The sequence below is a fragment of the Macrobrachium rosenbergii genome, chromosome 23 (genome assembly GCF_040412425.1).
Source record: "Macrobrachium rosenbergii isolate ZJJX-2024 chromosome 23, ASM4041242v1, whole genome shotgun sequence".
NCBI lineage: Eukaryota > Metazoa > Arthropoda > Malacostraca > Decapoda > Palaemonidae > Macrobrachium > Macrobrachium rosenbergii.
The window spans coordinates 4,045,007-4,069,955 of record NC_089763.1 but is presented as its reverse complement, the minus strand read 5'-3'; the positions used below and the strand labels follow the sequence as shown (position 1 = coordinate 4,069,955).

General features: G+C 40.7%; 1 protein-coding gene across 1 annotated transcript in view; it reads left to right on the top strand.

Moving 5' to 3' along the window:
- The first annotated feature begins 397 nt into the window (after positions 1-397).
- The window catches only part of LOC136851236 (solute carrier family 23 member 2-like), a 92,170-nt gene continuing 67,618 nt past the window's right edge, over positions 398-24,949 (top strand). The window contains exon 1 of the mRNA XM_067125192.1: positions 398-726. The gene's annotated coding sequence lies outside the window, so the exon portion shown is untranslated. The remainder of the gene's footprint in view (positions 727-24,949) is intronic.

Below are 24,949 nucleotides of genomic sequence, written 5' to 3'. Positions count from 1 at the left end.
TACATCCTGTGGATTTGAGCCCACTCGACACAGTTGATTGTCATAACCATCTGGTTATAATTATCATATCATGGTAGATGAGCTTGAATATACTGTAATTGTTCAGTGAAATTATTGAAATTATGCCATACTATATCTCATTCGCTTTGATGGAGGTTGAATCCCAGAGTTTTCTTTAAATTATATAATTACATCATATCAACTAGTTTAGTCATCGTGCATACTTCCTCCTCATCTTCCCTGTTCCTTTCGGACCCGGGCTGTATACTGACCGAGTTGTTCATCGTATCGGCCTCAGCCAATAGAAAAGAAAAAGGGTTAGGACAGATAAACCAGATAACACCACAGATTTCGCCTGATATCATTTCAGTCCGCCTCATATAATTTTAACAGTAATGCAAACTAAGGCAGCACTGCCCAAGGTGTGTGTGTGTGTGTGGTTTACCCGTGTTGAAAATATTATCACGAGATCTTTCATTCATAGAACGTTGCTAAATTACACCTAGGCGATATTCAGGAGGTTATTCGTGTTTAAGCAGTCGATCAATTAATGCTCTCCTCGTCAGTATGGAAATAAATAATATATGTAGTGCACTTGCTCATCAAGTACTACGTTCACCAATAAGAAATGAACCGTTTTAAAATGTTACGTACACTAATATTGCGTTCATCAACAACGAACAATATTCGCTTCATATCACTTCGCATCATTGATCATCCTAACCGGTAAGTCTCACTTGAGTCAACTGCTGTTACGCCGATGTATCCCGCAGTGTTAAACAAGGTTATTCATCTCTCCCTAAAGACCAGGCGATTAGCTCTCGCCAAAGGCTGTCCTCCCGTCGGTGCTTGGCGGTGCAAGCTCCCATAAGCTGCCTTCATCTCACTCGTGTTCATGAAGAAGAGCGCTTAGGTCTTGGATGAAATCTACTAAGGGAATCGCAATGTAAAGACGTCGAGTTATTTGTAATTGAAACATAGGACGGGCACAAAATTCAAGTGAGAAATAAATGTAGCATATGTTCTATTTTTGTGTACAGTTAGGACAGATTTATTCTACCATTGCTGTTATTGTATATTTTAGAAATTGAAAGATTTTACTAACAGAACTGTCTAGCAGAGCGGAAGTGTTATAATGCAGAGCTTTTTTTTTCTTTCTTTGTACTCTAAAGAGAATGAAACGTGCATTCCTGCCAGACCAAACTCAGCTACTGCCAAAATAAAGATTAGAAATAGTGATAAAATGTACTATTTGACTTCCAAGAGACATTCATCTCCTGAGTACGAAACAAAGTTATGTCTGTAGTTTCGTCCGGAACATAATTGTCAATAATATGATAATTACATGATAAATTTGTGTGTGAAGATATGAAATACACCATTCCAATTTGTGCAAATGACCTCGGAGTTCCCCAATAATCATTCCATAACATCTACTACAAACTTCTGATAAAAACTTGATCTTTTGAATTTCTTTTTTGTCAGGAGTGCATACCAATACCTTGATGAATTGGACATTAATTCCAGCTCTCAATACGAGTTGTTGAAATCTCCTTTTGTCACAAATGTAGGATTTGATAAAATCTAGGGATTGTTTAGTCCATTGGAATCCTCCTCATTTTACCAGATGATTCATAATTCTGTTCCTCGTCATCTGAAGGAACCATCTGAAAGGTGAGAGACTTGCAAAGCAAGCCTTTACATAACAGGCTGTCCATATCAGTCATATCAAGGGGCGGAGAAAATTAAATAACATTTGAAAAGTTAAACCAACGAGCAAATCAATGTCATTGTTTTCCTTTGGCAAGTCTTCTCTTTTTGTTGTCCTCGCTCAGAGGAGCTGCGTACGGCAAGGGGGTGATCTTTATTTAATACCTATATACCGGCACTGTCAACAAAAATGTTCATGTAAGAGATGGTCGACACGACAGGATTGTACTAGGAACGTCGTGTAACCGCCTCCTCTCCTCCCCTCCTCCCCCTCCAAAAAGCTCGGAAAAAACTTCCTCAAAATGAGTCGCCTCCTACACCAACGTGGGAGGTTCATCAACTGAGCATCAAACTACCTACTCACGCTGTCTTTCCTTACCGTATGTAACTAACAACAAATATCCGTAACAACGCTGAAAATACGTGTTTCATAACCAAGTAAATAAATTAGTAAGTAAATAAATAGACGAATGAAGATGTACCCAAGTGTACGTCCAGCAAGAGAACTTAACTCAAGATTAATGAAGTTAGAAGACTAAGGCTCTGGCATGGCTACTAGTTTTGATAACACAATTCTGCATATCTACAGTATGTAGGAACTGGTGATGAGAAGGGCTGGTCCAGGGCTGGAGAACTGCAGTCTTAATTGTGGAGTCTATTCCCGTAGATTATCAGTGTTACACAAAGATAACTGCAAAGATATAGATTGCATTTCATCCACTGTCGTAGGTGTTCCATTCAACTTACAAAATCGAATGGTAAGAAAACTTGATGTTTTCAAACGCATGGCCGTGCCAGCGCCTCAGTATTTTGACATTAATAATCTTGGGTTTGAGTTTTCTTGGTTGAAAGTGCGCTCGAGTACACTTTCATCTTTTTACTTGTTTATTTATTCATTTACCTCTTTGGGTATGGGTCATTTATTTTCTTTCTTATTTACGAGTACTATTTATTAATAACATACAGTGGGGAATGACACAATGCATATACAGGTGTATTTTATGGTACCCACGATGAGCTTTCTGCTTAGATGAATGAAGCGGCACATTTTGCGGAAGGTTTCTACACACTGTTTCATCCGTGATTCATCCGTTTAAAAGTTAATTAGGTACTGATCATTGCCCTGTTTTTCTTCGGATCCAAAAACTGTTGGGAGAGAGAGAGAGAGAGAGAGAGAGAGAGAGAGAGAGAGAGACATGAGATCCGATGAAGAACTCTTTTGATCATCTTGCACCTTGTTAGACTGAAGTCTTCCCCGAGACGAGCGAAAAAGATCTGAGACCTCTAACATTCCTCAGAGGATTTACAAATCTTCTTATCCTTTCCCAGACGAGTGGAGAAAAATTCTGTGCCATTTTGCAATGGAAAATAACTTAATTTAGTAAATGGATCCTGCTGAATCGTGTCTCTAGAAAAATTTTTACTTTACTAAACCTACAGGTAATTTCTGTAAAAATAAACTTACGCAAAACGTTTTCAACATATTTGAAAAAGATCTTATATTTTGTTTCCTTGAAATTCTATGTAATAACGTAGTCTAGAATTGTCCATCAGACCGATGTTAATTTAGAATAATTTTTGATGTGTCTACTATTCCTGTAAAACTGATGTATCTTGCGTGTGAGGGCAGTAAGTGCACAGCAGGAACTGATTCAACGTGTGTGTGCTGCTTTATCCTTTTCATCATCATCATCAATCATCATTGCCGTAAAACAGGCAGAGTCATCATGTGAAAGACTTGGAGGATATTTGATGTGACTGTTAGCCTGTTATGAGATATGTATGGGGCGACCGACTATTTCCCCTGATACTGACTTTAACCATCAATCCTAGACGTCTGCCTACTTCATGAATATTACAAGCTCTTCAAAAGAAATGTTTAAGACCCTTGCCTTAAAATTTTATGATTCTTTCATTTTGATTTAATGAAATCTTATTACAAGTTCCTTACGTTTTTGAGTCAGTCTTCATTTTTCAGATCACTCCGTACTCCGTCACACTGTATCCCTTTTCAAATTCCGACAAGGAAATATGGCCGGAAGTGTTTTCAGCTAAATTCCCAGTGGGCTTGAACCTGAAATTAAACCAAGCACAAGAAGCCCCATTGCATTCCTGGACTGTGTTCACTAGGGATCAAAATCTGAGGAATAACAGGTCTTGCTATGGGCCAAGTCTCAGGAGTCCTAAAAATACCCTTAATTACTTTCATGCATACTTTATAAAAATCAGGACTCTTCCAAGAGGGATTTTGATACCTACAACTCTGTTCAAGGTTCTACTTCCCTTAACAGTCGTATGCTTCTTTCCCGCGTTCTCTCTTCGTTCATGATCAAGTTTCACTCTTTTTTTTCCTTCCACTTTCTTCTTCTTGATTTCCGAGGTCTTCGTTAGACAAAGCATTGAAAAGCCAGCATCTCATAAATGAACTTCTTTTTATCTGTCCTAGCAGATGGTTGTTAACAAACGTCTTTTTCATTAGATCGTTATGCATTTCCTTGGCCTAGCGGTTATGGTGCCTAGCTAGCGAGACGGACAGGGCTCGACTCCCAGGGAAGGTAGATTGGTTTAGATACGGCCCATCAGGTATCACTGGGGCTCTTCTGACCAAAGCAAATTAATCTGGATAAGTTAGTCAAATCTGGTGGGTGACATCAACGGATGACGATGGGATGTGGCTGGTTGCTTCATACTAAAAAGCCTTGCTGGAAACCTAACAGGTAAAAGACTCTCCATAGTTGAGTGTGTTAAGTCACTCTTTCCTTACACTATCCCTATAAGGCATGTGTTCGCATCCTGGTCAAGGTAATTGCGTTTACAAAATATAATTTAGTTTTTGTATAAAATATTCCTAAGGTAAAGTGAAATCGATATAAATGGGTTACTTGCGACTTAATATTTGGTACATTTACATTATATGTGCACCACACACGCACATGCACTCGCAGACACACACAAAGACACACACACACCAAAATTCGATTACTTTATACCAAATTCATTTGTTTTGGTTAAAAGAGCCCCAGTGAGACCTGATAGGCCATTTCTAAACTAATCAATATTTTGAAGTTAAAGATGGCAAAGCCTGAACTGAAGCGTCCAAAATATCTGAAAGAAGTTATATAAACACTAATACACATGCATACACACATACATATATTTGTGTGTGAGTGCGTGTGCATGTGTGTATGTTATATATAACTTTTTCTTTCAGATGTTTTGGACGCTTCAGCTCAGGATTGAAGTCAGCTTTAACTTAATATTTTAATTGGGCAGACTAAGCCAAAGTAATCCAGAAGCCTTGAATTATTTTTCCTTTTGCAGTTCTTGACTCACTGTCTCATTCTCTATTCACTTCAGCTGTTCCCACTGCATGGTCATATATTTACCAGTCTTATATAAATCTCTATATTTTAATCTCATTAGCATTTGATATCAAGAATTTCTTTCCCCTGCTTCTTATTCTGCAAATGGGGAGAGAAATTAATAGATATAATGCTACGAGTGTTGGTCTATTGCAAGTTCTTACCTTTGAAGTCAATACTTCTAACTGGGAACCAACACGTCATGCAATAAGTGAATGCTAGGAGAATTATATTTCAAGTAATGGAAGGACTCAGGAGAGAAATTCCAGGTCTATGTTAATTAAATGTATTTACATTAATCAGGAGACTAAGTTAAGGGAAGCCGTACACGCTGGGCTCTGGGCACTTTCAAGTTAAATTATACAAGTGGCAAGATTAAGAGTGCCCTTCAAATATGGAGTAAATGCGATGAAATTAAACTCAGGAATACTTGATTGATGGACGTAGGGACACAGTGGATACAGGTGGTTCTACAGCAGTTCACATACCCCTTTTCTGTAACGTATGGAGGAAGGAACACGATCACTGATTAAGCCAAAACACAGTCTAATTCTTCCAAGGGAATGCTGAAGGTTCAAGGAGTAATGTCAAGTTATGTTTAGTTAAATTATTCTTTACACTGATAAATGATTACCGACAATGTTTAGGGTCTAGCGCAATGCAAGGGGAAAAGGAAAAGTTAATGAGATAAGAGTATAAGATAAAATGACAACACTGTCCACGGCACAGTACCTCATTCCTTAAGTGAAGATTCTTGGTTGCAGAATAAATGGCTCCCAGACAAGTGAGACTTTCTACATATGTCACTTTAAGGTAGCACTCGGATGGTAAGGTGATTAGCCAGACAAAAGAGAGATGAGCATAGCTCGGTGACAAGGGTTGCACAGTTTGGTGTCACTAGGTCAGTGTTCAAGCTGCTTCCGTGGTTGTCGACTGGGGGTCATGCTTATATGACTGCATTTTTCTGCTGGTATTCATCTCCCTAAGCAAAATTCAGGTGTCCTGGCTGTCGCAGGTGAGTCCCGTTAATTCCTCTGCAAGCCATGCATGTGGGCAAAAAGAAGGAAGGTTTCTGTTTGGGAAGAAGAGTCTTTCAGCCAGTGAAAGTCATAAAACAGATTAAGGCAGGTGCTTTGAAGAGGCTTAGCAAGTGAATGTACTGAACCTGACAAATTTAATGGGCAAAACGTAATTAACAGGGAGCCACTCCTTAAAATGTTCCCTGTTTCTCTGTGCTATTTCTCTACAAGTTAGCATAGAGGGCTGCAAAGAAGTGAATACTTCTAGCAGCTTCCCTTAAAGGTAGACATATTACGCCTCTTTCGGGTGTGAATGTCTGCAATTCAGCCAGAAATGCTTGCTATCTAATATCTATCTCCTCAAGCCTTTACAAAGCGTGTTACACTAAAATTATCAAGGTAACTGCTGTTAAGTGATTAGGTTTTAACTTTAGTATGCATTAGTTAGTTGTGCAGTACCTGCAGTTATTTAATTTTACTTTGTGTAACCTTAATATGAAATTAATTGAAATTAGCTGTTAATCTACTGTGAACATTGCACAATAGAAATATTTAAAGTATGATAAATGTAAGGTTGCATGCAGGTAGGCTACGACGGGTTTCTGCCATATAGGGTAGAGACCAGACTTAGCTAAATAAAGTACAATTTCATATAACTCTAAAAGCCTTTATACAGTTTTGCACCATATGCATTCGTGTGACTACTCATTTGTGAGAGTCATGGTATCTTGCTGAGGTGGTGGCACTGTGCCAGGTGTGGCACTAGTGTCATAAGGGCCCGGTGGCTCTGTGATATACAATTAATTTCCCTGTAGAGGGGTTTAAATTCGCCATGTAAGCAATTACATGGAAAGGAAAGTCAATGTCTTGCAGTGCCAGGAGGTCTGGCAGTTTGCACTCTGCATTAGTCAGAGTGTGATGCAAAGTGGAAGAGTGATGCAAGGTAAAAGACAAGTTGTTACAAGGCTCAAATTAAATAATAAATTGCTAAAGTCGCAAAAAGAAGGTTACAATATTACAAACTTACAATAGATGAGGGAGTAACCTGGCATCCTACTCTGGTTGGGTGGCAAGGTTCTCAATTAAAGTAGGGCACTGTTCCATATGGGTACAAGTGCCAAGTAGAAGGCTACCTGGACGTTCTACTCCGCTGATCTTTCTTCCTTGAATTTCTTTTAGGCCGATGGTTCGATGTTGTAGGAGGAATCAGTGGAACCAAGTCCGGGGAAGGCACTGGAGTGCACCTACTCCGGTTGTTGTGATAACTGAAGCAAGGGTGGTGCCAAGAATTTCTACCATTTGCCATCGCAGTTCCTTGATTTCTGCAACTAGCTGAGATGTTAGAGAATTTTCCACCAGAATCTTATCTTCTGAAGACTGGGGAAAAGAGGAAGTAGTAGTTGTGGGCATGAGAGGTTCGCAGGTTGCAATGACCAACTCAGGGATAGATTGCGAGGCTGTGTCAGGGTGTGAACTTCTGCTGTGGTCAGGGGAATCCGGAAGGGACCCTAGTAAACTTTGGGTCGGTTCTCTTACCAACATTGTTAGTGGGGCCACGCTGGGAGAAGAGAGGTGGGCCAGACTGGGATCTCCTGAAGGGAGATCCATGGTGTGCTCTGGCACTAAGGCCAGACCAGGCACAGGAATTAAAGTTGCAAATGGCTCAACGTTCGGGACGGATGGAAACTGGCACTGCTCAGGGTGCTCAAGTGGCACTGGCAGTGATTTTGAGGCAGGCCTAGGAAGACTATCAGTGCCTGATAAAGACTCTCAGGGATTAAGCGCCCTGGTCATCTTGAGTTAGGTGGGGACAGAGAGTCCAGTACCAAGAGGAGGTCATAGCCTCTTGGAAAGTAGGTGGCTACTGAAAGTGGGCAGATCTTGGTTCTGTGATGCCTGGTGACCCCTAAACAAACTGCTGAGAGAATCATTTTTAAATGATTGATACTCTCTATGGTGATGGGTTTATGTCTTTCAATTCTAACCCCATAGGGGACCTTGTCTTCCCATGTCAGGGAGATTTGCGCGCCAGTGTCTTCCAATGCTTTGACTTGGCATGCGGGGTAGTGACCTCGGGGAGGCGCTACAAATATATGACCCTCAGCTGGAGAGCCTAATGATGCATGATTGGTAATTGCCAGTGCAATGGTGGGTGTAGTTGTCTTGCTAGGGCAACCCTTCCAGTTAGTGGAGTGCTCATAGATCTTGCATGAAGAGCAATAAAACTCGCTGAATCTCCCTTGAGGAGCGGGAAGTGATTGTTGATGTTGGTTGGATTGATCAGAGGGAGACGTTGCAGCGGCTCCTCCCTTAGATCGGCGCTGGGATTCCAAGTGCTTTTTCCTTTTGCAATGATTGCATGTAGGAGTTTTAGAAGAGGTCTCATTCTTTGGTTGGGGTGGCACTGAGGTGTGACCAGGAGGTTATCTTCTGATTCAGGGAACTGGCGGAAGGATGAAAGGTGTCCCAATCATCCGCTAAGCGGCAGCACTCAGTGAGCGTCTTGGGATGTGTCTCACATAAGTAGGTAGCTAAGGCACTGGAGACATAGTAGAAGAAATCTTCCAGTTGCATGCGTTCAAGGAGGTCATCAAGGGTTGTGATCTCAAGGGTGTCTAACCAACGCTTAACAGCCTGAGCCTTGTGGTAAGCCCAGTCTGCCCAAGTTTGACCCGCTTCTTTTGGCAGGCTGCACCAACACTGTCTCCAGCATCCAAGGGTAATTTTGTAGGTCTTAATGACTGCCTTCCTGACCTCTCTGAGGGCCCCCCTGATCACCATTGGTCAAGGAGCCCATGTGTTTGGCAAAGATCAAGGAGATCGCCACTTCGGTGGGTTCATAGTTGCTGAAGATGCTTTCCATTTGTTCAAGCCATGGCCTCTGGTTCTGCGTCATTCCACTTTGGGATGAGCAAACTTATACTGTTGAGGGTAGGTTTTGGAGTAGACAGAGCTGGATGCTCGGCCCTATGTTGGGCAAGTGCCATGGCACTCCCCTGGCAGGACTTTTCCAGCTCTTGCTCATGTCTTCACTGGTCATTTTTTTCTTGCAGTTCCAAGTCTGCCAAAGCCCTCTTCTCTTGAGTCAAGGCTAGCTCAAACTATCATTGCTCTTCTCTCTCCCTTTAGCTGCAGCCTCGTTCTCCTCTCTCTCCTTCTTATCAGCAGCAACCTGTTCTTGGCACATGTGGACAATAGTTCCCCCTGAGATTCATCCCATTCCTGATTTCCAGGAAGTTCCTGTAGTCTTCAGCAGACATATTGCTGCGATTGTTGTAAGTCTAATGCTCTAAGTAAGGTATGAGGTAGGTAGGCGGTGGACTATACAAGCAGTTGTGTGGAAGGGAAATGGCACTCTGTGTGGGCCAGTGGATGGCACCACTAGTCAGTTGGAGTGCTCCCTTGTTGAGGTGGCACTGGCACTAAGTGCGAGATCATTCCAGAGAACTGATAGGTGGTTCCACAGGCCAGAAATGGATGGCACTGAGCTGGATGCTAATTTCAGTAATTTTGGTGAGAGCCTATGAATACTGGGCAGTACTCCCTAATAAAAGGGGTGGCACTGGGAGCATTCCTTGGAGCAAGTAGGTGGCACTCGAGGGCCGAAATGGGTTACCTAAAGTGTAAATAAGGTGAAGGATGCGCTGGTGGCACTCAGTCCTGGAGGCACAGATGCAGGTTGTGTTATGGTACACAGTAGTGGTGTTGGCACTTAAGGTTCCGTGGTCTGGGGCACCAGGGATGTGGCACTCACTGTGCAGATGGTTGTGGAAACATGGTGCAAACTTAGTGGGAAGCACAAAGTCTGCAGGCATTCAATGTACGGTGGAACCATTGGGCCATTCATGCAATGAGCACACTGGTGGAACACTCAAGGTGTGGATTGGTGATGACATGGCCCAAGTTACGTAAATGATGTAGACTTGGAGCAGCACTCAATGTGCAGTGAGATCACAGGCGAAGTTAGGCGGGATACACAAAACTTGTGCATGGCACAGAAAGTGCACTGTAGGTAACATACACGACAATCACTCATTTGCTGAGTGCAGAGGTGCGATTCCAAAGAACAAGTTTGGTTTGTTCATAGAACTAGTTGCTTTGTTCTGAAGAATGGTTGGTTGGTTCCAAATAATGGTTGGTTTGATCTGAAGAATGGTTAGTTTGTTCTGAAGAATGGTTGGTTTGTTCTGAAGAATAGTTGGTTTGTTCCGAAGAATGATTGGTTTGTCTGCACATGGATAGGACCAGCTACAGTGCAAGGCTAAGGTTTGTTGTTGTTCCAGAGAACTAATAGATTGTTCAAAGAACAATGGACAACATACAAACGTATGTTACCAGCTATAGTGCAGAGGTTATGGGTTCCGAGAAACAGGGTTAAGGTAAATGTGTTCCAGAGAACTAATAAGACACCATACCATGAAAATGTTGCACTGGTGTAGGTGAGTTCAATGAACTGAGTTTGTGGCACTTAGAAGTGCGGACTTGTTCCAGAGAATTTGAGTTTGTTGTGCTCTCAATACCCACTACTCGAGTAACACGGAGTAAAGAGCGTGTTGTTTTTGTTTTTTTATTGGAGTATAAGCTTAATAGGCTGGCGAAGATATCACCTTGGCTGATGAGGCAGCACTGACTTCCAGCAAACAGTGGCTTATAATTTTAGGTTTGTCCTTTTTAAGCAAGTTGTAAAGTGATGGTTCACAAAGCAAATAACAATGATCTCTATTTAAAATGTTATACTGGTAATGTTACTCACAGGTTAGGTGTTAAAAATCTTATCCCAAACGTGCTGGACGTATCATCAATGAAAGAAAAGTGAATTCTTATTGAAAAATTGCCATGGTTGGTAAAATTTTACAATACTATCATGAATTAATGACAATTACATAAAAAAAAATGGCTTGCATGTGACCCAAAGGGAGTTAAAATGGAGTAGTAAAATTGTACAGTGATTGTGTGTGCGTGTGAGAGGGAGATACATCAAGGCTGTGGGATAGCTAATGGCTGCTGACAGCTGATAGATTACTTAAAATGGCAAGTAATAGAATGACAGTTAAAGCTGATGAGCGCATGACGAGACATCTCATATAGACCAGAACAAAGGCAGGGGTACACATGAGGTGAGGTAGAGACTCACGCCATTGCAACAAAACAGATGTATGCACGAATGCTTCTCTGTCTACGAGATACACAATGAACTATGCCTCTGTCCTGCTTGAAATGATGCACGAGCATATACTAAAGGTATTAGCACTCAAAAGCACAAATGATGAATTTGCAGTGACTAGGATTTTCAAAATTATAACGTTAATTCTGCTACAAGCAAGTTAGGCTTCAATGAAAATGGGAAGGTGGTAGGCAGAGTCTCTGTGCACAACTCTGTTGCCACCAAAAACGTTGCCTTGGTAATGGAGTAGGTTGCCAGATACGAGCATCCTAACTAAAAGGTTTCGAAAATTTCTGCTACATCAATAGAAAGAAATTTTGCACTTTCCTCTCAAATTAACACTTATTTCCTGGCTAAATTCCTAACTAGCTAAGTCATGGAATTTTGTCAACATGCAATAGCAATAGTTCCTGACTAATCTACCTAAATTGAAACTACTGTCTGAGCAGAATAAATGGAATTCCTATCTTCGAGGCCTGCTCAGCTCTCGTGAATGCATGCAGCCTAAAATTCGGGAAATTACAAGTTCCTAGTCACAGATTTATGAACATCAAACATGAAAATAGATACTTATGCTGTATAACCTCTGTACAACTGTATACCCATAGAATGCAAATGGATTTACACTAAGGACTCGTTTCATCCCTCAACTTACAGCTTAGCATATGCAAGGTTGGATAATTCACTGCAAATGTTGCAAAAATACTAGAAAGTTGCAAGAAAGATCCTATTTCAAGGTTGCCAAATGCTGCAAGTTTTGGTCTATTGCAGTTTCTTACCTTTAAAGTTAATACATCTAACCGGGAACCAACATGTTATGCAATAAATGAATGCTGGGGGAATTATATTTCAAGTAATGGAAGGACTCAGGAGAGAATTTCCAGGTCTACATTAATTAAATGAATTTACATTAATCAGAAGACTAAGTAACAGGGAGCTGTACATGCAGGGCTCTGGGCACTTTCAAGTTAAATTATACAAGTGGCAAGATTAAGAGTGCCCCTCAAATATGGAGTAAATGCGATGAAATTACAATCAGGGATACTTGATTGATGGACGTAGGAACACAGTGGATACAGATGGTTCTACAGCGTTTCACACACCCTTTTCTGTAGTGTATGGAGAAAGGAACGTGATCACTGGTTAAGCCAAAACACAGTGTAATTCCTACAAGGGAATGCTGAAGGCTCAAGGGGTAACATCAAGTTATGTTCAGTTAAATTATTCTTTACACTGATAAATGATTACTGACAATGTTCAGGGTCTAGCACAATGCAAATAGGAAAAGGTAAAGGAAATAAGATAAGATTATAAGATAAAATGACTCAACACTCTCCATGGCACAGTACCTTATTTCTTAAGCGAAGATTCTTGGTTGTAGAATAAATGGCCCTCAGACGAGTGGGACTCTCTACACCAGGCACTATTAAGGTAGCATTCAGATGGTAAGGTGATCGGCCAGACAAAAGAGAGGTGAGCATAGCTTGGTGAAAAGGGCCACACAGGTGTGTGTCACTGGGTCAGTGTTCTAGCTGCTTCTGCTGTTGTTGACCCGGGGTCATGCTTAGATGGCCTCGGTTTTCTGCCGCTATTCATTGCCCTGAGCAATTCAGGTGTCCTGGCTGTTACAGGCGAGTCTTATAATTCCTGCTGTAGGCCATGCACATGGGTGCTGAGAAGGAAAGTTTCTGTTTGGGAAGAAGAGTCTTTTGGCCAGTGAAAGTCATAAAAACTGATTAAGGCAGGTGCTTTGAAGATGCTTAACTAGTGAAAGTACTAACCCTGATGAATTTAATGGGTAAAACTTAATTAACTGGGAGCCACTTCTTAAAATGCTCTGTTTCTCTGTGCTATTTCTCTACAAGTTAGCATAGAGGGCTGTGAAGAAGTGAATACTTCCAGCATATATATATATATATATATATATATATATATATATATATATATATATATATATATATATATATATATATATATATATATATATATATATATATATATATATATATATATATATATATATATATATATATATATATATATATATATATATATATATATATATATATATATATATATATATTATATATATATATATATATATATATATATATATATATATATGTTATATGGTCCTTCTGCTGATGAATTAATTATTAATTACTGCAATTTATGTAGCCCTGCTGTACCTAAGACCCACATAATCCTGTCAATTAAAGCTAAGAGTTACCCCCAAAAGACAGACAATTAACTGAATTAGATTAGGTCACCAGTCGGAACTATCTTATTGAATAATTTTATTATTTCTGAAACAAATGAAATGAATGAAACCCATTTTTTACCCACCTAGTCCCAACAAAAGAAAGAATGCACTGGAATTTATGTGAGCCAATAGTCCCCTTCGGGCACTAATATTTTCCCTACTTCACTCATAAGCAGTTCTAGTATATTAAAAGCTTTTCTTCTTCCAAACAATGGTATGATCAGGTTCCAAGGCTTGCCTGAGTATTACTTATAATTGACCTCTCCCTAAATCCTACTTACTGTAAGGGGAATATCTTCTGCAATCTCACTAGGCAATAATAATTATAGTTCCTATACTCGACTTCACACAGGAAATATGGTTCCACCAGGATCTTCAGTCAGTGGCTGAGGAAGGAAGAAAATGAAAATGGAAGTACAGTGGGAGAAATACCAGCAGGTCGGCGAATACTTGTCAATTCCAGATTTATCTTCACGTAGGCTGCTTGCGCACTGCAACGGATGCCCGGGATCTGGAACAATGCATAACGTCAATTCACCTAGTAAATAAAAGACAAAAGGGACAAAGGACAGAATTATCAGGAGCACAGATGAGTGTGTGTGCTCTCTAGGACTGCTGTGTTCTCTCTCCCTTTCTTGGGTCGGATTGGGCTGCTGTGTTTTTGTAAACAACGATCCTTCCATAGCCTCTGGCAGTCTGAAAAATGACAAAACATCGCCGATACATAGTACAGAGAAAAGGAATGCTTAAGAACACCCTCACTAAAGGTGACCTGGTGAAAACCTCCCTGTTTGATAGGTCTCTAATACTAATTTATAAGCCGTTAAGAACTGTTGAATTTTGAACACTCAACTAGCTTGCTTCCCTCTCTACCTTCCACAGGGAAAGCTTTTCCCTGGCTTCGACTTTCTTTTGGTTTTTTGTTTTATATTTCTACTAAAATACTGCATAGGGGTCGAACAGCAAAATATTTATAAAAGCTCCCCCCCTTAAGAAGGCCTTCACTCCTTTTCGGGCGTGAGGATCTCTACTATGCAAGCTGTTTGCCTCGATTACTTTACTCTTTTCCCCTGAACAGATTTGTTCCTTGCAATATAACTAGCTAAGGATCTACCTGACTCTGGAAAGGTACAAGAGCTGTTAATCACTTATTTCTACAGACTCCTAACTCTACTTAAAGGTGCTTACGGTTATTATCTGCTACCTCTTGTGATCATGATGTCTAGACCTAGCCAAATGGTACATTTTATGGTATCTCCTATAACCTAACCTATTAGACCACGGCACCAACGTAAAGGGCAATGAACTAGCTAAGTTACAATGTTTTGCACTACAATTTGTAATTACTGTTCGATACATGAGGTTTATCTCATATGATAAATGTTTGCCTCACTGAGGTATTAGGCCACGCGTGTCATGAGCTTAGTGGCTCTCTTCACAATAGTTTAGAATGGCTGATTTCAATTACAATGTACTTACGTGGTTACATGGTTACTGAGGCTCGATGGAAGGTGTAAGTGACAAGGTTACTGGTATGAGGTACTCAATCTGGTCTAGGCTATAGTACAATAGAGATCACGCTAGTTACTTCCTCTGGGCAAGTAGCCAGGTTCACTCTAAGATGGAAAGGCACTGTGCCAAGAGGGCACTAGTGCCAGGATGAGCTCATGGCTCTAGCAACTACTTGGCTCTCTTCTGCCCTTTCTTTTTCGTCTTCGGGTTCCTCCAAGGCCTATCTAGTCAGACCTGGGAGGTAATGAGAGCACCGACTCTGGGGAAAGGCCAGAAGGGCTAGCGGGCGCAAAGTCAGGTGTAACTTCAGAAGCTACAGGAGGGCTCCCTACTCCAGCTGCTGTGACAACCGGAGCGAGAGTGATCTCGACCTCTGCACCCGGGGAGGCCAGTTCCTGGTCTCCCAGAGAAGGTGTAGCAGTTTGATCCACCAGGGGTTCATCCTCTGGGGACAGATTTGGTGAGGAAGAAGTGTCGGGTGCCGAAGGCTCACTGGTTGCCATGACTAGTGCCGTGAGGGATCCTGGATCTCCTGGAGGAGGATCCGCCTCATGATCTGGACCTGGCACAGGGTCCTCCTTGACTGGTGGTTCAACATCCGAGCCGGACAGAGCATGGCACTGCTCAGCGCTCACAAGTGGCACTGGCAGCGACTGAGAGTCAGGTCTGCCTGACAAGGGGTCCAGAGGTGTAATACCTCACAAATGGCTTGAATTGGGCTGAGACAGGGATTCCTGCCCAAGCTGGAGATCAGAGCCTCTCAGAGAGTCTTGCTCAGGCTTATTTGGGCAGCCCTCCCAATTAGTGGAGTGGCCTGTCTGCTTGCACATTCTACAGCGGTGCTGCTCCTCCTGAATGTCTCTTCGGGGGGGAGGGAGGACCTCTTTGTTGGCCGTCCTTTCATGGAGAGAGAGGATTAGACTGAGAACAGTTTGATGTGTGCCCCTTCCGCTGATCACTTTGGTTGGCGGAAGGTGGTTTTTCTTCTTAAGGTGCTCCTACGCTCTGGGCCTCCATGGAGGAGGTAGCATGGCTGCGAAGTGGCGTTGGGGAAGGGCTTCCCCAGAGGAGGTCCCAACCCAACAGGAAATCCACTCCGGGCCGAATTCCACCCACCACACCCAGGCAGTGGGGTAGTGTGCCCCAAGGTGTCGTAACCTGGAGCTTGACTGTGGGAATGGTTTTGGTGTGGCTTGACTGTGGGAACGGTTTTGGTGTGACCCTTTATCCATTTCATCTCCCACTGGGTTTGCTCATCAACCGTGGCACTGGCTGGGACTTGGGCCTTGGAGATCAGGCTAACGTCTGCTGCAGTGTCTACTGTGACCAGAAGGGTCACAGGCAGGCTAGAGCCCTTAAGGGGGGCCACTGAGATGAAATGGGTCTCCAGTCTCTCAGGGTAAAGTATATTTTGTGGCCCGGCCGCAGAGAATGAGGTGCTAATGAGGTTGACGAACTTGGTGGTGGGGACATGATGTGGACAGGCCGACAGGCCAGATGTCCAGTACTGTAGTGGCCGGCAGCACCAAAGGATCAGCACCAGCCCTTCATAGGGGCTCAGTGACCTGCAGTGACTGTTGGTGGAGAGGGTTGAGTGGATGGAGAGGGAGAGGAGTTCTGGCTGTTAGTAGGAGGCTGCATACTAGTGCCTAGCTTGTAGCGGCACTTAGCTTCAGTGTACCCCAACCTCTTACAGTGGGTACAAGTAGGCTTCCTAGGCAGTCCATTCTTCGGGCGAGTCGAGCTTGAGAGGTACCCGGGTGGCACTATGTGCCGCTGAGATGTGCTGTGGGGTTGGTTAAAGGTTTCCCATGAATCGGCCAAACAGCAGGCTTCCATAAGGGTGGTGGGCTGCTTATCATTGAGATATACAGCAAGGGGCCCAGGCACGCTTTGGTAAAGATCCTCCAGCATGGTCCAATTGAAAAAGTCCTTGAATGTAGTGCATGACAAGGAACTGAACCAGCGGGTACCAGACTGGGTCTTGTGACAGGCCCATTTAGTCCAGGAACAGTCGACTTCCTTGGCAAGACCTCGGAACCGCTGTCTCATTTCTCCGGGGTTATTTCATAGGCCTTCATGATGACTCTATGCACTTCTCCAGTCAGCAAAGGGCTGCCTTAGCTTTTCCCTCCATATGCTTGGCTAGCACTAAGGCCCTCTCTGTCTTAGTGGTGCTATAGTTGTCAAAAAATTCTTCTATTTCCTCCAACTATGCTTCTGGCTCATCCTCAGTCCACTTGGGGATGAGGGAATTAATGCTTGAGATCAGAGCATTTGGTGCAGCAGGTGTGGGGTTGGAGACTTGTTGCATAGACATACCTTCGGCATTTTCTCTTCTAGCCTTTTTCAGCTCAAGCTCTTTTTCTTTGAGAGCTAGCTCACTCTCCTTGAGAGCTAGAGAGCTTTCCTTGAGTGCTAGTTCATGCTGTCTTCTCAGTTCTTCTCTTTCATCTTCATAACTCCTCTGTTCGGCTTCATAATTCCGCCATTCCAGTCTTTCTTCCTTCTCTTGCTTGGCCAAGTCATCCAGCTGTTCCTTAACCCACTCGGTGAGGTTCAATCCCGTGAGACCTGCCGCCTTCCCCAGCTCCATGAAGGCTCTGTGATTATCTGCCGCCATGGTTCTGGTGGGTAAGGGCGTCTATACAGGTTGACTGGACGTACTTGGGCAGCGAGGAAGTGTCCCTCAGATTTAGGGTGGCACTTCGGTAGTGTGGCACCTTTTCAATAAGGTGGCACTGTGGTTGAGTGTGCCGTGTAAAGGTCACACTGGGGGCACTCAGTATCTCTATGTACCAGTGCAACTTATGTAGTCACAAAAGGAGTTTTCTTCTGTGTTCTTTTTTTTTTTTTTTTCTTTGGTGGCACTATGGTGCCAGTGCGTTCCTAGGAACAACGCTTGACTTGAGTCCAACTAGTTTGTATTTAAGGGGAAAATGCATTCTACCCAAGCAGAGTGTAACTAATGAGTAGGAGAGAAAGGGAAGGTAAAAGAAAGAGATAGGTAAACTATTCAGTCTATGACAATGCTTCAAATTAGCAGCACTGTGGAAAGGGAAAATAAATTGTGGTTGCTTTTTGGGGCCAACGTGAGTGACTAGTTCCTAGTACCTGCTGTGCTACTTCCTTTTCATGCAGAGGGAGGAAGGCTACTTTTTTACGCTGAGGTCTGGATAAAAGTCCTCACTCGTGACCGACAGTTTTCAATAACTGTGATTTTAGCTTAACTTGTCCTCATCTATCTGTGGGACAGAGGTGTTTCTGTTTATCTACTTTATTTTAATTAATTATTCCTATGTCGGCCCGTTCTTTCGAGGAAGGCGGTGCACATACACTTCAGATTTATGCTGAATGCTTACTTGAATGGATGAGAGAGAGAGAGAGAGAGAGAGAGAGAGAGAGAGAGAGAGAGAGAGAGAGAGAGAGAGATATTCAGCCAGCAAAGTTCGTGCTGCCTGAGAAAATCAGTAAATTATTGTAAATGCACACTGGCAGGTTTCTTATTTTGAGACAAGTCTTCTTGGGCTGCTTCAAGGGATTGTCTTAGCAATCTTAACTTTCCCTGTCGCCCCCTGAGTCGTACATCTTACACTGATAAGTATGGATAAAATGATAAGTTCTTTTATGACAGTGTGTTTGTAAAGACACTTTTCTTGTTATATTTCCTAAATAAGTAATTCCCTGACTAAATTATTCTTTGCTTTTGTCTGTTGTATGGAATCCTAAACCTATTTCCCTATCTATCGAAGTCTACTTTTTTTCTACGATTAGCGAGTCCGAAAACTATGCGAGGCAAAGTAGTTCCCGAAGTGGCTTATTGAGGCAGAGGCTATGGTGACTGTGTAGCCCCCCAAACCAATCACACAAGTAACAACAACAAGGGTTTTAAGATGGTGGACTGGAGAGCAGTCAACTCAGTCCCAAAATGTCGGACGAGTCCCGTTAAAACTCGGCCAAATTCAAAACAAACGGCTGGAAGCAGACTAGCAGAGGAATACACAACCTCCCGAGCCACAACATTTATTTACAATGAAAGAGCACAAAGCACTCACATTCCTCTCACAAAACGAACAAAGCAAATGTAGGAATACAGGTTTTAAGTAAATACACCAACAATGCAAGTGATTTCACATAATGGAGATGGAAAACGAATTTACTAGGATCTACGCTTTTATTTTCTCACACTGGCTTAAACATTCCAAGAATCTGCCATGCTTACTGACGGGCCATTCGAGACACAAAAGGAATGGACCTGTGACATCCTGACTGGCCGGAATTTACGTTAATTGAAAATGCAAATAAAGAAATTTACACAGTTATTGTTGCTTTGCAATATTAATGGCAAGGACACAAGATATGATTCCACAAGTTGGAAACTTATTAATTTCATCACACTCAATCGGTGGCCTCTCTGTAGTGACGAACTGTTACTGTTTTGGTAATTCTATGGGCTTCGTAAATTTATCCGCCCTATCCTACGAGAGAAACGCTAGGCACGCATTCTCCCAGTAGCTAACTCGTTCAAAGATCAATATCATGCATTAATCCTTGTCCGGGGAAATAGCAAAATATTAAATCCTTACTCAGTAACTTAATTACACGACCTTAAGCGAAATGCAGAACTCGATATCCGAATGCGGCAAAAGTGTTTCTTTAAAATTTTGTAAATTGTAAATTATAGCTGCTCTCAATGCACACTTCCCTACCTACGCTAATTTCCCAATTATACCAATAGTACTCTTACTGTAATTATACCTTGGCCTGTCTCCTTGTTATGAAGAATTAGCTTGAAATTAATATGATCTGACTTTTCTCTTTAAAGCTAATTTGTAGTTAATTTGATTCCAAATTCTTTATCTCTGTGAATTAATTAGAGATCCTGGCTAAGATCACCACTGTTATGTGGGTCCTTCGGCTAATGAGTTAATTATTAATTACTGTAATTTATGTAGCCCTGCTGTACCTAAGACCCACATAATCCTGTCAATTGAAGCTAAGAGTTACCCCCAAAAGACAGACAATTAACTGAATTAGATTAGGTCACCAGTCGGAACTATGTTATTGAATAATTTGATTATTTTTTAAACAAATGAATTAAATGAAATCCATTTATTACCCACTTAGTCCCAATAAAAGAAAGAATGCATTGGAATTTACGTGAGCCAATAGTCCCCTTCGGACACTAATATTTTCCCTACTTCACATATAATGCAACAGGTGATCGTTCTCGTAGCTCGCTCGTAAGTAATTCTAGTATATTAAAGGCTATTCCTCTTCCAAACAATGGTATGATCAGGTTCCAAGGCTTGCCTGAGTATTACTTGTAATTGACCTCTCCCTAAATCCTACTTACTTCAAGGGGAATATCTTCTGCAATCTCACTAGGCAATAAATATTATGGTTCCTATATTCGACTTCATACAGGAAATATGGTTCCACCAGGATCTTTAGTCAGTGGCTGAGGAAGGGGGAAAATGAAAATGGAAGCACAGTGGAAGAAATACCAGCAGGTCAGTGAATACTTGTCAATTCTAGATTTACCTTCATATAGGCTGCTTGCTCACTGCAACGGACACCTGGGATCTGGAACTATGCGTAACACTGATTCACTTAGTAAATAAAAGATGAAAAGGGACAAAGGACAGAATTATCAGGAGCACAGATGAGTGTATGTGCTCTCTGGGACTGCTGTGTTCTCTCTCCCTTTCTTGGGTCGGATTGGGCCACTCTGTGTTTTCGTAAACAACTAACCTTCCATAGCCTCCAGCAGTCTGAAAAATTACAAAACATCGCTGATACATAGTACAGAGAAAAAGAATGCTTGAGAACACCCTCACTAAAGGTGACTTGGTAAAAACGTCCCTGTTGGATAGGTCTCTAACACTAACTTATAGGCTGTTAGGAACTGTTGAATTTTGAACACAACTAGCTCGCTTCCCTCTCTACCTTCCACAGGGAAAGCTTTTCCCTGGCTTCGTCTTTCTTTTGGTTTTTTGTATTATATTTCTACTAAAATACTGCACAGAGGTCGAAGAGCAGAATATTTATAAAATATATACAGTATATATATATATATATATATATATATATATATATATATATATATATATATATATATATATATATATATATATATATATATATATATATATATATATATATATATATATATATATATATATATATATATATATATGCAGTATATATATGTATGTATATATATATATATGTATGTATGTATGTATGTATGTATGTATGTATATATATATATATATATATATATATATATATATATATATATATATATATATATATACTATATATATACATGGCATTATCAAGCGACTACTGACTTACAATCTGGCCTTTCGGCCTATTTATATCATCGTGTGGGGAGAATGACCTTGAGGTTTGGTTAACAGCTTAACCATTTCAGGGGCGTTGTTTTGGGTACAAAGAACATGTATGACAACAAAAGTGAAAATTTAAACATGTGGTTAAATAAATATTCAAAATATAATACCATGAACTAGTGTTTCCTTAAATATGTTTAAAATTTAGTATAATCGTACATGTTAGTTTGCAAATATATAAAATAAGGTAAAAGAATAAACGATATTTTATAGCATATGTAAAGGTACAAGTAAACAAATGCCTGTTTGTACATAAATGTGTATAATATTAAGTTTGAGTGTAATGTATGTGTGCGTCCAAATGGTCTACGCTGATTAACGGCTGGAGGTTCGTGTTGAAGATACCTGCGAGAAACTTATTGATGCCACTTTATATATTACCATAAAAAACATGAGAAAATACTCAGTTAGCGTTCTCATGCCCTTCGACACGAATATGTTGTCAGATTGACGTTTTTCTTCATGAAAAATGTTTTCTTTCTTATGAAGATCGGTGCACTATTTCCCCATTTGAAGTTTGATTGTTTAGTTGGAATCCAGAGCTATTTTGCCATCGCTGCCAGGGAGGGAACACAGTCCAGCTCACTGTTTGACACTTTATGCAATACCTAATTGTCCAGAAATGAAGGGACGTCGGTATTTTGCTCGACTTGACAACTTTCTTAAGATCTTTTCATTAATTTTATTCTTTACTGTATATTGACGATTTATCTTTTTTAGTAATTAAGTGATGATCAACATTATTATTCCATTAATCTCTTAATTACGTGTTTATCTAAATAGTTTTAAGATTTAAAGGAAAAACGATTAAGGATGATAATATTAATATATCCTAAGTTACCAAGCAAACGTTTTCTCGACAACAGCTCTCTTTCTCCTCGTGCTGTTCTTATCCTAACGACTGTAATTACCGACCCTTTATCCGAATTATCCCCCATTCAAGTAGTTTAATCTTCTTCTAATTCACCTATCACAACTCCCGTGTCCTGGTTAATGGTGCCACGTTCACCGGCATCAGATTCTAAGACGAAATTTTACATCGAGGTCCAAATTACTTGATGAAAAGAAAAGATTAAAATTTATTCGGGAACCCTTTTCATTTCCAGCAAATGGCTGTAATCAGCGGATGTTCAGTGGACGTTTGGCTCAAAGTTTAAATTTATCAGATTCTATGGGCAAATCTCCAAGAAAAATAAGACTGTTCAGAGACGATTGCGTTCCTAGTCAATGGCTGTAATTTGGAGCGTCCAACGGCAATCTGTATTCGTGTTCTTAATAAGAAAAGCACGCCGTCATCCTCCCATTTTCCTTCCATTACTGTCATTACAACAGGAAAGATATTGATTGTGTGACAGCATCTTCGCCAGTCTCTTAGTTTAACTTTGGATGATTTTGCTTTCATTCCTAGAATACTTTTCCTCTTTCCGCTCGCTTTATTAACTTATATTTGTGGAAGTGTTTATCCAAATCACTCAACGGAGCTATTTCATCCTAGAGAGGGAATGAGAGAGAAATGCCAGACGGAATCCACTTGAAAAGAATCAAATGAAACCGAGTAATCCCTGGAATAGTAGGTATACGTACGATCCGTTATGCTGGGTGTTAAATGAAGATTTAAACCAAAATACATTGATAAATATCTCAGTCGTCGAAATATTTGAGAAAATGTGGATCCACCAAACATTCAAGTTACGCTGTATCAACATAAAACATTGAGGCGACTCATGTAAACAGAAAACGACGGGAGAGAATAGGCAGATGAACTAAAATCCAATCGTCACTTACTATAGAGAGAGAGAGAGAGAGAGAGAGAGAGAGAGAGAGAGAGAGACTTCCCCGCATTGTAATCTGACCTTAATTCAAGCCTGGCTATCGGAAGGGCGCAGGAAATTGGACGCCCATAGCTGTCTACCTCGATTGAAAATCAATAGCGAAGATGGTATTCGTGTCTTGAATTTCGGATGGGGAGAGAGATTGCTTGAGAAAGACTTCTGGAAAGGTCGTCTTTTTACTCTTTGCTTAAATCTGCTGGATTACATATCTATGTATTAGTTCCCTTAATATTGTGCTTGCTTTGTTCAAATTTCTGTGTCAATTACTATTTTCGAATTCATCTCTAATAACCATTCCAGTACGGAAAATAACCAACAAAAGCTTCTTTCTTATTCATATTTCTTTTCGCATTTTGGTCACGTGGTTATTTCGTAATCTCATTCGTCTATTTATTTGAATAAATGTTTATCTTTCGTGTATAAATATTCATTTTTAATGGAAAGGGGCAGTATATGTACATATAAACACACACACACACACACACACACATATATATATATATATATATATATATATATATATATATATATATATATATATATATATGTGTGTGTGTGTGTGTGTGTGTGTGTGTGTGTGTGTGTGTGTATGTGTGTGTGCAGTGACATTAGACCAACAGAAGCTTAAAAATCAGTAACCTTTCATGTTGTAATAAGTTGGTATCTGAAGTTGCTGTGAAGTTACAGAGTTATGGAGTTACGGAGCATGTAGCTTCTTAGTGTTGTGGAACAGCCCTAACCACCTTGATATTGACGTCATCTCGCTTTAGGCAGATCCATCTGAGAAAAAGTTCGCTTCTTCTCGAGTACTGTGATAGTCAGGATTGTCCTTCCGACTCAGCTTTTCAACTGAGGAAATGGAATTCTTCAAAGGAGTCTTAGAAAATAATTTACCTCCTCAAAATTTTCATCATTTTTCTTTTATTTCATTTTCTAGTTTAAAAATGAGATGTTAAACTTTAACATGGGGCTGAATTTCATGTATATAACATTTTTGAGTTCGATTAAGTCTTTTATTAAATGTATCATTTTTTAATCACAATGGTCCCATCTACCATGCATGTACTGTAGGCTATATTGCCGGGATCCTTGATGGAGGTGGCTCTTCGTATATATATACCATTCGACTTTTTATTTTTCTGTAAAATAAAACTATTGAGATGGCTATTTGTCTGTCCATCCGCTGTTTTTCTGTCCGCCCTCAGACCTTAAAAGCTACTGAGGCTAGAGGTTTGCAAATTGGTATGTTGATCATCCACCCTCAAATCATCAAACATACCAAATTGCAGCCCTGTAGCCTCAGTAGTTTTTGTTTTATTTAAGGTTAAAGTTAGCCATGACCGTGCGTCTGGCACTGCTATGAGTGCCAACAATGCAGGGGGCACCACAAGGGCCATGGCTGAAAGTTTCATGGACCATAGTAGCTCTATGAATATATATATATATATATATATATATATATATATATATATATATATATATATATATATATATATATATATATATATATATATATATATATATATATATATATATATATATAGGCCGGAGCTGAGGCTCAAAGTATACTTCACGAAGGAAGAAGCAGTAGGAAAAGGCATCCTCATCATCTACAGTTTATTTTCAATGCCGAAGTTTCGCGACAAATTCCAAGTCGCATTTTCAAGGCTA